This window comes from Rhipicephalus microplus, unplaced genomic scaffold (genome assembly GCF_043290135.1).
Source record: "Rhipicephalus microplus isolate Deutch F79 unplaced genomic scaffold, USDA_Rmic scaffold_20, whole genome shotgun sequence".
NCBI classification, from domain to species: Eukaryota; Metazoa; Arthropoda; class Arachnida; order Ixodida; family Ixodidae; genus Rhipicephalus; species Rhipicephalus microplus.
In genome coordinates, this window is record NW_027464593.1 from 1,230,873 (window position 1) to 1,244,850 (window position 13,978).

General features: G+C 44.4%; 1 non-coding gene across 1 annotated transcript; it reads left to right on the forward strand.

Annotated features, from left to right (window-relative positions):
• The first annotated feature begins 6,213 nt into the window (after positions 1–6,213).
• On the forward strand, positions 6,214–6,286 carry TRNAT-CGU (transfer RNA threonine (anticodon CGU)). Its single transcript has one exon. It is a non-coding gene; the product is annotated as a tRNA-Thr (tRNA).
• Positions 6,287–13,978: the final 7,692 nt, after the last annotated feature.

Here is a 13,978-nt window from a genome sequence, read left to right on the forward strand (position 1 = left end):
GCTTATGTTACCTTGACGACATCGTCATATTTCCTTCAACATTTGAACAGCACTTGCAGCCCTTAAATGAAGTTCTGACGCGTCTCGCAGCTGCTGGCCTTCAGCTCAACACCAAGAAGTGCCACTTTGCTAGGAAAAGTACTAAAGTACTCGGGAATCTCGTCAGCAAAGATGGAATCTGCCCTGATCCCGACAATTTTACCACCATTCTTCACTTCCTGGTGCCTCAACGCGCCAAAGAGCTCCGAAGATTTCTTGGCTTTGCGTCGTACTTCCGGCGCTTTATACGAGACTTCGCCACCATTGCTGCGCCACTTCACTATTTCCTCTCTTCGGGAGCGTCATACGTATGGTCGGACGAATTCCAAATAGCTTTTGACACATTGCAACGTGCCCTCACGTCTGAGCCACTGCTTTGTCATTTTGATAACGCCGCACCCACCTTCCTCCATAGTGATGCCAGCAGACACGGACTCGGCGCTGTACTTTTGCAACGAACAGAGCGTTATGGCGATCGTGTGATCGCATACGCAAGTTGCACCCTCACAGCAGCAGAAAAACCTACACCATCACTGAGTAGGAGTGTCTTGCCGTTGTCTGGGTCATCCAGAAGTTTCGACCATATCTTCACGGCCGCCACTTCACCATCGTCATTGACCACCACGCTTTGTGCTGGTTGTCGACGTTGAAGAATTTATTTTAGACGTCTCGGTCGCTGGATACTTCGTCTCCAAGAATACGAGTATGACATTACCTACAAATCCGGCAAGAAACACAATGATGCCGATGCCCTTAGCCGCTGTCTTTTACAATCCTCATCAGGCACTCCTGGCCTGTCGCCAAGTGTGAGTGAATCCATCAAAGTGTCTCCATCAGTTAATTTACTCGCCACTGTCGACTTTCTTAGTACCTTTGGCAACGAGATGTTTGCATCCCACCAACGAAGCGACACTTATGTCGCTCTATAATGCAGTGCCTTCAAGGCTCCTCTTGTCCTCCAAACTCCCGTGGTCATCGACAGCTGCGAAACTTCAAGACTAAAAACTCAATCCTTCACCACTTTGCCTTCCACCCCGAAAGACAGCGCTGGGTTCCTGCTGGTTCTCGTTCCCTAAGGGCGCATATTTTGGAGGCGTTTCACGATGACCCCATGGCTGGTCATCTCGCTTTACAAAAAACCTAAGAACACATCCGCAGTCGTTTTGTCGGGCCTGGTCTTTCCAAGTTTGTAGTGCAATATGTTCCGTCATGCTCATTCTCCCAATTCCGTAAGTGACCAATTCCTCCTCGTTACGCTCTTTTCGATGTCATTTGCATTGACCTCTACGGAACACTACCAATATCAGCTAGCACAAAGCGCCAGATTGTCACAGCAGTTGACCACTTAACGAGGTACGCAGAAACAGCTGCAATTCCTCCCGAATCAGCAAAGGACATGGCCACATTTGTTCTGGCGGAAACCTTTCTAAGACATGCTGCACCACGCATCCTATTGAGCGACCGCAGCAAGGCGTTTTTCTCGAAAGTAATCGAACAAGTCCTCCAGGCATGTAACACAATTCACAAGACGACTTCCAGATACCATCCCCAGACTATCGGCCTCACAGAGCGCTTCCACCAAACTTTGACCGACATAATATCTATGTATATCAACGCCGACTACACCAATTGGGATACCATCCTGCCATTTGTGACTTTTGCGTACAATGCCGCTACGCAGCGCACCATGGGCCATTCCTCATTTTTTCTCGTCTACGGCTGTCAACCGACATGCGCGCTCGACATCTCCTTTTTTGACGTCCTTGTGAACTCGTCATCGTCATCGAGGGAGCACCTAATCTCTCGCCTGGCCGATTGCCGCTGACGCGCCCACCTCAATAATGAGGCATGCCAACAAGAGCGGAAGACTCGTTACGATGGCGTCCACCGCGTAGTTCACTTCAATACTGGAGACTAAGTAATGTTGTGGACCCCAATGCAGATTCCCATCTTGTGTGATACGTTTCACTCATGTTTCATCGGCCCCTACGCTATAGTCGAGATGACGTCTCCTGTTAACTACCAAGTAACCCCTGTTGTCATGCCTTCCGACGGCCGTTTTTATGGTACGCAGATTGTTCACGTGTCGCACGTCAAACCATTCGTGCGACGTACACCACCGTAATAAACAGCGGCCCAATTGGCCGCTTCCGCGCGAGAGGGGAATTAGTGTAAGCACAATATTCACAACGTTCGGCCTTCATCTTTTTCATCTATATATAATCATCATCACGAAAAACGTTGTCTTCTTTCGAAGCGTTGATCAGGCGATTCGGCTTAATAAACGCCGTCGAGACCCCAACGCTGCTACTGTCTTACAATATGTACAAATGATGCTCGTACAGACATATGTCTAAAAGTTGCAGATGTTTATATATTCAGTTCTTTGCACTTGCGCATAGATGCCAATTTTAACTTGCGTATTAGCAACACCAGAAGCTGATATGAAGCACTGATGCTCGCGAGGAATTTTGTAATGGACAATGCTACATGAATCAATTTCTGCGCATGGCACCTAAGCACAGTTGACGTTAACCCGACGTGATGGCTGTTTTAAAGTAGTACAAATGTAATGTTTATTAAATTGTAAAGGCAGAACTGCAACCACTATTGACGTTTACCGAAAGTTACTGTCTATTTGAAAAGTAGTTCCAAGTTCTGGCGTAGCTCTGTGGTAAACTGTTTTATTGCCACGCTGCGTTTGGGTTCAATTTCAGCTGAGACCATGACATTTATTCGTTTTATTCGTCGGGTTGAAGCTACCAAAGTCAGATATTTCTTAACACTCGCACGTGAAAATTGCCCTTGAGTGTTATGGTCGTTCTTAGGTAGAAAAGTGCGAATCACCATGGCACATACCCGCATAGTAGCGGCGGATTTCCACCCGTGGGTATGTTCCCCTGCCTGGCGAGAAGTGTTTGCCGATGTACGCGACGGCATTGCGACATTATCCATGCCTTGACCAGCGCATTATATTCAATAAATCATCGTACCCTCCCATGCCAATATCGGTTCACGTCGAGTTAAGGGGGTGAGCATGAGAGCACTCAAACGTACGCCGCTATATATATATATATATATATATATATATATATATATATATATATATATATATATATATATATATATATATATATCATCAGCCTGGCTACGTCCACTGCAGAACAAAGGCCTCTCCCATGTTCCGCCACTTAACCCGGTCCTGTGCTTGCTGCTGCCAATTTATACCCGCAAACTTCTTAATTTCATCTGCCCACCTAACCTTCTGTCTCCCCCTAACCCGCTTTCCTTCTCTGGGAATCCAGTTAATTACTCTTAATGACCAGCGCTTATCCTGTCTACGCGCTACATGCCCGGCCCATGTCCATTTCCTCTTCTTTATTTCAACTATGATATCCTTAACCCCCGTTTGTCCCCTAATCCACTCCGCTCTCTTCTTGTCTCTCAAGGTTACACCTTCCATTTTTCTTTCCATTGCTCGATGCGTCATCCTCAATTTAAGCTGAACCCTCTTCGTGAGTCTCCAGGTTTCTGCTCCGTAGCTAAGTACCGGCAAGATACAGCTGTTATATACCTTCCTCTTAAGGGATAATGGCAATCTACCTGTCATAATTTGAGAGTGCTTGCCGAATGTGCTCCACCCCATTCTTATTCTTCTAGTTACTTCAATCTCGTGGTTCGGCTCTGCTGTTATTACCTGCCCTAAGTAGACAAAGTCTTTTACAACTTTAAGTGCACTATCTCGAAGCGCTGTTCCTTTCCGAGGTTCTTGTACATTACTTTCGTTTTCTGCAGCTTAATTTTAAGACCCACCTTTATGCTCTCGCTGTGTAACTCCGTAATCATGAGTTGCAATTCGTCCCCTGAGTTACTCAGCAATGCAATGTCATCGGCGAAGCGCAGGTTACTAAGGTATTCTCCATTAACTCTTATCCCTAACTGTTCCCATTCTAGGCTTCTGAAAACCTCCTGTAAACACGCGGTAAATAGCATTCGGGAGATTGTGTCCCCCTGCTTTACACCCTTCTTGATTGGTATTCTGTTGCTTTCTTTGTGAAGGACTATGGTAGCAGGTGATCCCCTGTAGATTTCTTCCAGAATGTTTATATATACTTCATCTACGCTCTGATTTCGCAGTTTCTGCATGATGGCTGTTATTTCGACTGAATCAAACGCCTTCTCGTTCTCTATGAAGGCTATGTATAGTGGTTGGTTATACTCTGAGCATTTGTCTATTACCTGATTGATAGTATGAATGTGGTCAATTGTTGAGTAGCCTGTTCGAAATCCTGCTTGTTCCTTTGGTTGATTGAATTCTAATGTTTTCTTTACTCTGTTAGCAATTACCTTTGTAAATAGCTTGTACACTACAGAAAGCAAGCTGATCGGCCTGTAATTCTTCAAGTCCTTGTCATCTCCTTTCTTATGTATTAAGATGATGTTAGCGTTCTTCCAAGACTCTGGTACCCTTCCCGTCAGCAGACACCTCGTAAACAGGGTGGCTAGTTTTTCTAACACAATCTGTCCTCCGTCTTTCAGCAGATCTGATGTTACCTGATCCTCACCAGCAGCTTTGCCTCTTTGCATGCTCTCCAAAGCTTTTCTGACTTCTTCTATCATTACTGGTGAGGTGTCTTCTGGGTTACTGCTAGTTCTTATAGTATTAAGGTCGTTGTTGTCTCGGCTACTCTACAGATCTCTGTAAAACTCTTCCGCTATTTTAACTATCCTATCCATATTGGTAGTTATTTTGCCTTCTTTGTCCCTTAGCGCATACATCCTACTTTTGCCTATCCGAAGTTTCCTCTTCACTGCTTTGAAGCTTCCTCCGTTTTTCAGAGCGTGTTCAAGTCTCTCCATGTTATACCTTCTTACATCGCATACTTTACGTCTAATAATCAACTTCGAAAGCTCTGCCAGTTCCATTTCGTCTGTTGTACTTGACACTTTCATAGTTTGACGCTTCTTAATTAGGTTCTTCGTTTCCTGGGAAAGCTTGCCAGTGTCCTGTCTAACTACCCTGCCTCAAACTTCCACTGCACACTCCGTAATGATACTCGTCAGATTATCATTCATTGTATCAACGCTAAGGTTGGTTTCCTCACTAAGAGCCGAGTACATGTTCTGCAACGACACTCTGAATTCCTGTACTTTCCCTCTCATTGCTAGCTCATTGATTGGCTTCTTGCGTATCAGTTTCTGTCGTCCCTTCTTCAAGTCTAGGCGAATTCGAGACCGTACCATTCTATGGTCACTGCATCGTACCTTGCCAACCACTTCCACATCCTGCACGATTCCTGGGTGTGCGGTCATTATAAAGTCTATTTCGCTCTTATTTTCGCCATTAGGGCTCCTCTACGTCCACCTGCGGTTTTCTAGTTTTTGGTAGAAGGTATTCAAATTCCGTAAATTATTGCGTTCTGCGAATTCTACTAGTAGCTCTCCTCTGGCGTTTCTAGTGCCGATGCCGTAATCTCCTACTGCCTGTTCTCCAGCCTGCGTCTTCCCTACCTTTGCATTAAAGTCGCCCATCACTATAGTATACAGTGTTTTTACCTTACTCATTGCCGATTCCACGTCTTCATAGCTTTCAACTGAAGCGTCGTCATGGCTGGATGTAGGCGCGTAAGCCTGTACTACCTTCATCTTGTATCGTTTATTCAGTTTAATTACGATACCTAGCACCCTTTCATTGATGCTATAGTATTCCTCTATGTTGCCAGCTATGTTTCTGTGTATTAAGAACCCCCCTCCCAGTTCTCTTCTGTCTGCCAAGCCCCGATAGCAAAGGACGTGCTGCCCATTCTGTAGCACTGTATAGGCCTCATCTGTCCTCCTAACCTCACTGAGCCCTATTATATCCCACTTAACACCCTCTAGCCCTTCGAGTAGTACAGCTAGACTTCCCTCACTAGATAAGGTTCTAGCGATAAACGTTGCCAAGTTCAGGTTCCAATGGCGGCCTGTAGTCCAGAGAGTCTTAGCACCCTCTGCTGCGTTGCAGATCTGACCGCCGCCGTAGTCAGTCGCTTCGCAGCTGCTGAGGACTGGGGGCCGTGAGTTATTTGGAATATCCATGTGGGAGGTATATATATATATATATATATATATATATATATATATAAATATATAGCGGCCCTCCCTCAATCCAAAAAAGTGGATGGAGGGAGGGCCGCTGTGATAGCTCAGTGGTTAGAGCATCGAACGCGTAATTCGAAGGTCGTAGGTTCGATTCCTGCTCACAGTTGGTAAAGTTTTCATGCACTTTTCTTGCTTCTTATTTACATTCCATTGGTTTTAATAACTTCCCCTGTACATTCCTTGGCATTACTGTCTGTTATATCTCATTTAATATTGTGTGAAAACACGGAAAAACGAGCCCTTAGGTATACACTTCTTTCCCTTATATATATATATATATATATATATATATATATATATATATATATATATATTTATTTATGTGTGTGTGTGTATGTAGAGAGAGAGAGAGATCAGCAATGCTTCGCAATGAATCGTTTCAATAAATGTTCTTTACCACCACACCACCATCTGGAGCAACTTACAGGGTAAAAAAGGAACGCGATGCGCACATCTCTCCTCTTGTATGAGAGGACACGCTTAGACCTCTGGGCGTTTTGCTAGCCTAGCGATGCTACGCTAAGCGGGAGCGTTGGCACGAGGCGCAACCAAAGCGACTGGCGTCTGTTGGCGCACTCATAGTAGGTTTATGGTATTGAAAATCACAGAATGAAATTCGGATATTGGAGAGACGATAGCGTCATAATCTCTCATGACAGACTGCTTGAGTCATTGGCTTTTAATACCTCTCTGATGCTAACACTTATACATTGAAGAATTTTTGTATGAACATGATCTGAAGTGTATGAAAACATGGCCAATGGGCGAAAAAAAGTCTTGGTCACTGGTAAAAACTTATTCACCAATTTTTACCACGAAGCTATAAAATTGTTAGAATAACTGTACCGTTGATAAGCTGTTCTTTTTTGAGCTTTCCGATGCTCTTTCTAGACTCTGGGACAACTTGGCCGAGCAATGAAGGGAAGGTTACATGGATGGATCTTCTGCTCATGTGGTTCTCCGCGAAGTAGACCGGTTCGACACGCGTTTCGATTGACGGCCGCCTTTATGTAATCTAACTGCATAGAATGTGTTGCTCTGCTTGCACAGGCATTCGTAAGAATTTTTTTACACAAGTTCCTTCGGCGAGTCATTGGACCAGCTGGAAGGCGACGCGCACTCACCAAAAGAAGAGAGAGAGAGATATAAAGATGTAAGGAAAACCAAGAGGTTAACCAGACGCACATCTGGTTTGCTACCCTGCACCAAAAAAAAGAAGGCGTCATTTTTACTATGAGGTGCACGTAAAACGTGGGACGTTTTCAGATGTGCAAAATATCGAAATGATTCCTATGAAAGCGATAACCCATAATCATATTTTCTCGGCACGTGCAGCGTTTTTTTATAGACAGCTTATAGTAAAAAATAAGGTTGTTCTCTTTTGTACTTTCACACAAAAAACACGGGCGCATTCGTTGCATTGTATTTTAAACCGGTGGGTTATGCGCAGTTTAGATCCGTAGCCTTCTCTTCATTGTCCCAGAAAGTTGTCCCCGAGTAGAGCGCAGCCCGAGCGTAAGAGCAAAAGCTCCGTTGCCACGCTCTTTACTTTACACTCAACCACGACTGCGAACGCTTGGAGCGGCGGAATGTATCCCTAGAGGGTGGCACTGGGAGTGTCGTGGTGGCCGTTTCAGTGTTTGATCTTCCGTATACTCTCGTGGATGACACTAGCTGTGTCGAGGTGTTCGTAGCCACCGTGGTCGCTTCACCCTTCTCATTCTGGACGGAATCGGAGACTTACAACAAACGTTGGATGACTGATTTGATGTGTTATGGCTGCAGGCAGACCGAGTCGTTAGTGAATTGGTGCCCCGTTTCCGTAGGTTTTAAAAAGTGCCTAGCTTAGCGTCAACGATCCTCAATTGCACGGGCTGAGCGGAAAGTGCAGCGCACTGAAAGCAAGGGCGTTGATTGCTTCTGGTTTTGGCAGCGGGCACAAGTGCGTTCCGTGGTCTTGCAGAATATGCGCTGATGTGCTACTTGATGTAATCAAACTAGCAAACCTTGAAGTGCCGCATTCACTTGTACTGTCCAGGTGGAAAGTGGTGTCGTCATCTGAAGAGCTGGCCTGCACTGATGTGGCCTGCCTTCGATGACCATTCCTCTAACGGGATCTCCCGGGAAATTACAAGTGTCCGCGCAAGCATCCGCTCACTACGCCGTTCAATTCAATAGCTGCGACTGTGTAGGGCTGATCTTGTCAACACTGAACAGCCCTCCTTTGTAGAGAACTAGAGTGTAAGTCGTGCTCTTACCCGCAATCGTTGACAGGTAGAGTGAGTTCATGCATAGCTCCTCCGAGAAGGCAGGATCTAAAGGCTCCATGTGCCCAGCTGATGCCGAGCTTGAAGGTGGCACCACCAACTGTAGAGGCTCGGAGTGGCCTTGTTATGTGTTTTCTGGATGAAGGACTGCGATGATACATCAAGCTGGCACCCCACGCAAGCTCTGTGTATGGGAGTGGGCAGGTTGGTGAATGGCACTCCTACACCGTTCCGCACCATATATTGTTCCACAAAAGAGGGCGCGGTGGTAGATTGCTAAGGTGCACTGGCGACGTGGTAAGCCTCACAGATCCCATCTGCGGTAGAGAAAGGGTTGCCAGAAAGGTCACTTAAAGTGTGAGAAAGGGTTCAAAAACAGTACTAAGTCTCGCACACCATTCAGACTTGATTGTTGTTGCACACCTTCATAGTTGTCTCAGGGTTCCGGTGCATCAGGATGGCGGTCAATATATTCGAGATTTAACGTCACAAAACCACCCTATGATCATGAGAGACATCGTAGTGGAGGGCATCGAAAATTTTGTCCACCTGGGGTTTTTTAACGGGAAGGCGGTCAAGACAACCAGTCGTTTTCGATGGTCTGACCAGTAGAATCAAAAATATTTACAGTTTTGATCCATCCGATGGCATTTTTTATGCAATCCAGGTAACTCTGGTAGCTCAATTGCAACTGTAGAAGGTAAAGAGGAGTGAAAGTATCCAGTAGATTGCACAGCTAAACTGTCTAGCTCTTGGGCGAGCGAGTATGTTGCCCGCAAGATCATTGTGGGTAGGTCGAGCGAAGAGTTCGAGGAGCCAGGGGCGACGTCCGTGCAGAATACCAGTCCGTTGTACTCACGGTAGTAGGCGAGGTCTCGCAGCTATAACTTGCCAAGCTCTGAAGCTCTTAGGATAGTGTGCGGCTTCGCGGATGCTCCTCGTGGCATCGTCGGGGGGCCACCTGCGGAACTAATGATGGCGGCCACATAATACGCTGTGGTCGCAGCTGTCGGTGTGGTGGTGTCATTAATTACTGAAGCATGGTGATGGTATCTTCAACTCGCTGGCAGGTAAGTGGGCAGCGAGAAGGTTTAGATGACGTTGCTGTCGCATGGTGCTTCCAACAGTGGCCGGTTGTAGATTTCCAAGCCCTAGAGAGCAAGGGCGGTCTTCCTGGACTGGCGTTGCCGTAAGGCCGAAGGCGCATAAGTATAGGGTACTTTCCACCTTACCTTTGTATAATGTCAACTGCACTATTTTAATGAAGAAAGAGAGAAAAAAGACAGCGACATTGCTGCGGGCCAGCTGTTATTTTATCTTTGTCTTTTTTCTTCCTACGCAGCCCAAACGTAAGAACCAAAGCTTCGCGCCAGTTTTTATTGTTAGAATACCTAAGGCATGGGCTTCTCAATATATCTAACCATTTGTGCCGGTCCTGTTCACCCAGAGCCATCTTGTTTTTATCCGTGGTATTGAGCGCTAATTGCGAAGCGACACAAATCGTATATTTTTCGATAATTTAGGGAACACGTTCACAGAAATCATGTTAACTTACTGCACTAAATATGCCTTACTATTGCGCAACTTCTGAATTTTTATATCTGGATTCTTTCACACAATAAGTGGTAAGCCACCTTCAAAACAATTTGTTTTTGCGAGATAAATTTTCAGGTTTTTGTTTTTAAGTAGGCGCATACAATTACAATTATACTGCTACAGACGTTATCCTCCTATTATCCATACTTTGCGAATTGTGGCAATTCTTGAGTACCACAGGCTCCTATAGCAATGATTTCGAAAATAAGTGTTGTTTAGCCTTTGATAACAATATTTGAAATTCTTTCTACATATAATGGAGTCTATTAGACAAGAGGCTGTCAATAATTACAACTTTGTGCAAATAATCTTTAACTCTAAAACCGGCCGCAAGGGGCACGTACGACGCTCGTCGAAATTTTCGTTGGTTGCCTTCGTCAGGCTGCGTCAGGCTTCGTTCTATATTTGTTTCACGTGTAGACGCTAATAGGGCTGTATCTTTAGGTCACCGGAACCATATTGCGACCAGCATGGTTAAGTGCAGACCACAGAAAACGAGGAAGCGCAACGCTCCCGAAAATCGCTACATGACGGTTAGGTTAGGTTAGGTTGCGAAAGCTGAATACTTCAAATTCAGTTGTAGCGATCATAACCGATTCATTATCAGTGGGCTCTTCTCTGTCCACATCCAGTTTCTCACCCATACTTCAACTTTTTAAATCTTTGGCTCTCTGTCATCTCCGAAGTATTCATTCAATCTGGGCACAGGGCACAAAGGTTTGTTATCAAACGAAATAGCTGATTCTCTTGCGAAGGCCTCGCTTTCGGCACACATCATTCCTATTTTCCCTCCTACAGTACACATTACGGTGGCGCAATTTCGCACAATTCAAATTAGGCAAAATTCATCTGACCCTGCACTGACGGCTTCTACGGAGTACAACCGTTGGTTATTTCTCTGGCACAGTGAACTGTCTCATTCAAGGATTATGGAAGTTGTCATCACAAAACTTTGTTGCTGTGTTACCTCCCTCAATGTTTACTTGCATGGATTAGGTTTACTGAATTCCTCTATGCGCGTTTAGTGCAATAAAGAGGAAACAATTTGTCAATATTTATTATATTGTCGCCATTTCAATATATTCAGAAAAAGCATACTAGCTTTAGGGCACCTGAACCATATTGCGACCAGCAAGGTTAAGTGCAGAACACGGAAGACGAGGAAGCGCAACTTTCCTGAAAATCGCTACACCACCTCTTCAAAAACTGGGCTTACACATATCAGAACCTGCTCTTCTTTAATTTGAAGCCTCTACGCTGGCTTTCAACCAGAGGGACGTTTTATACACCGTTCAGGAACACATCAATGCAGCTAAACAATTGACTTGCTAAATTGAGGTATAACTCTTGTTCTTTTTCTTGCTTTCTTTAAATTTAAAATAGGCACTTCATATTACAATTGATTAACTAAAGTTTTTTTAGGAATGAGGCAATGCAGAAAGTACCGGGCAAATTCACCCTATAATCGGCCTATTCCTTCCTTTGGGTACGGGCCATATGCAGTGGAAAACAACAACAACAACAAGAATGTGGCTGCCTCCTGAGCCACAGGTCGCTGTTTCTGGGACCGCAAAGAAGCTTGCGCACGTTACCAAGGAGTAGTATACTCCACGCCACCCTCACGCGGCATGTAATATGTTGGACAAACGGGCAGGTGTCTTAATGTCCATCTCCGAGAGCACCTGCTGAACCTCTCAGCGGTCGCCTGCAGTCATTTAGCGATGCATTGCCGAGACTGCGGCTGTTTCCCTCAATTCGAGGGTAAATTGTTCTAGTTCGGCATGGCGAACAAAATGTTAGCGAAATTTTGGAAGCAGCCAAAATTCAAAGGGGGGGGACAAATTTTTAGGCAGGCCTTGCACATCCCTCTTAAGCGAAGAAATAAGCTACCGGCAACGCATGCCTTTTTAATCGCTTTATTTTCTCTTTACACTGTTCTTATAGTTCTTTTGAGCTTTTAGCGTTTTATATCTTTTTTATCTTTCCTGTGTGGCTGCCTGCCCTTATATGCATGGCTTCAACGTGTTTGGCCCGGTGGGTTTTGAAATCAAGTGCATATAACTTTTTTATTTTTTATTTTTCTCCTTTCATATTGAGGGTGTACCTTGTAGCGTGGGAGGTTTCGGTTGCTTTCTGTTGTTTGTCTTTTTGACAAGCGCTCTTCACGTGGTTGTCATCGCCTTTTTTCCTAATCTTATCTTCTGCTATTTGATTGCGTGCTTAGAAAAAGGCCCTGCGTTTGAAATAGTAAATCAGTTGTTGTGTCTGTGTGTTTCTTGTCTAAATGTTCTGTCTTTTTTGATTGAAATATACATGAACAAACTCGCCTAAGTATCAGTTTCGGCAAAGTAAACTTTAGGCCTCAATATAAAGGTTGTGGCTGTTTTTGCAATCTCTGAAGTCTTTGTTTACGCTTCTCCGGAAGGTAAACTTTCGTCAAAAGGGCGCGACGAAAACTATTAAAATGTTTTTCTCAGCGTATACATTGAACTGTAATTTCGCACAACCATGAACAACCTATACATTTGTGCAAAGAACAGCAATAAAAAAGTTATGAATATTCTTCAATACAAACCTGAATTCTCAAACAGGTTCAGTTAACTAAATCAGCCCCCTTTTCCGCCTTTTTTCAATATTACTTTCTCAATATTCACTGCATAGCACCAGGTATTATTTACACAAATTCTATAGGATTACTGAATAAAAGCGCCTACTACTGACTTATCACATCTGCCATGAATATCTCTTTCACTGCAATAATCAGCAATGATTACCTCCTAATGAATAATTATTATTTTACATTGTAAAAGGCTGGGTAAGTTAAATAGGACAAACTAGATTTCAGAGAGAAATCTTTGACTCTGGCTGCTTTGACATTGTTTTACTAAACAGCGAAATTGGTTATGAGATCTCAACTCGGGTCATGCACAGTTGCCTGCCACCGCCACTATAACCGCCGCCACCGGCGTCTGTAACCACATCACGCAAAATATACCAAAATAAATAGCACCATTGACAAAGTGAAGTTCAAACCCGGGTCCGCTCGAAGCCAGTCCAGGATTCTATCACCAATCTAAGCCGATTTTTTTTATTGTACTTGGCTCCACTGGTCCTTAAGACTTGTTGGAAAACTTGCCTTAGGCAAGCTTGATGTCGGGAAAGCAATCACTTTAAAACGACTTATAAGACGTTTAAAAACAGCGAAAGAACAACTAGTCGTCGCAGATTGAGAATAGCGTAACGAGTGAGCCGTTCAATGCTCCAAGACAGTACAAAAACTTGTTCTTGTTTCCTTATCATTTCTGGCGCATACCCACTTCAGCCATATTTCCTTATTGTCGTCAGACACTGCATGAACAATTGGCACAAAATTTCTTGCAAGGGTTTAGCGGATACCGCGCTTCTCAGAAGAAAAAGAAAAATAGCGTAGTAAACGCTGGCCTACTACCCAAAAATTTATTAATGCCCTAGTGCGTATCAAGAAAGTGTCCTTGCAGTAGTTACCCAATGAGTGTTTTGAAAAGGCTCTTGTAGGCCGCCCTTCTTGCTTTCGCTGTGACTGCGCAGCGCCTTCCGCGCAGACCCAGCATGTTTAGTTTTTTTTTGTTTTGAGTGGCCTACCACTTTGAGGGCCTGAAGATATCACAGAGAGATTTGGTCCCACAATATATTCGTAATGTCTTTTTTGCAGGTGGCAGGTTCCTCGAACACAGCAACAGAGGCAGAAAAGTGGTTTTTGTCACTGCTTGTTAGCAGCTAATGCGAAGCATGACAAATGTTAGTTCCGCTGAGGGCATTTCACTATTAATATTATGGTGAATTACAGATATGCGTAATAATTTAAGGGCTAAATGTGTGCCGATATAAGTTCAGCTGAAGTACTTATGACGGGGCTTAGGTGTTAGTAAATCTCAAGTAGGTTTCAGTGAAGAATC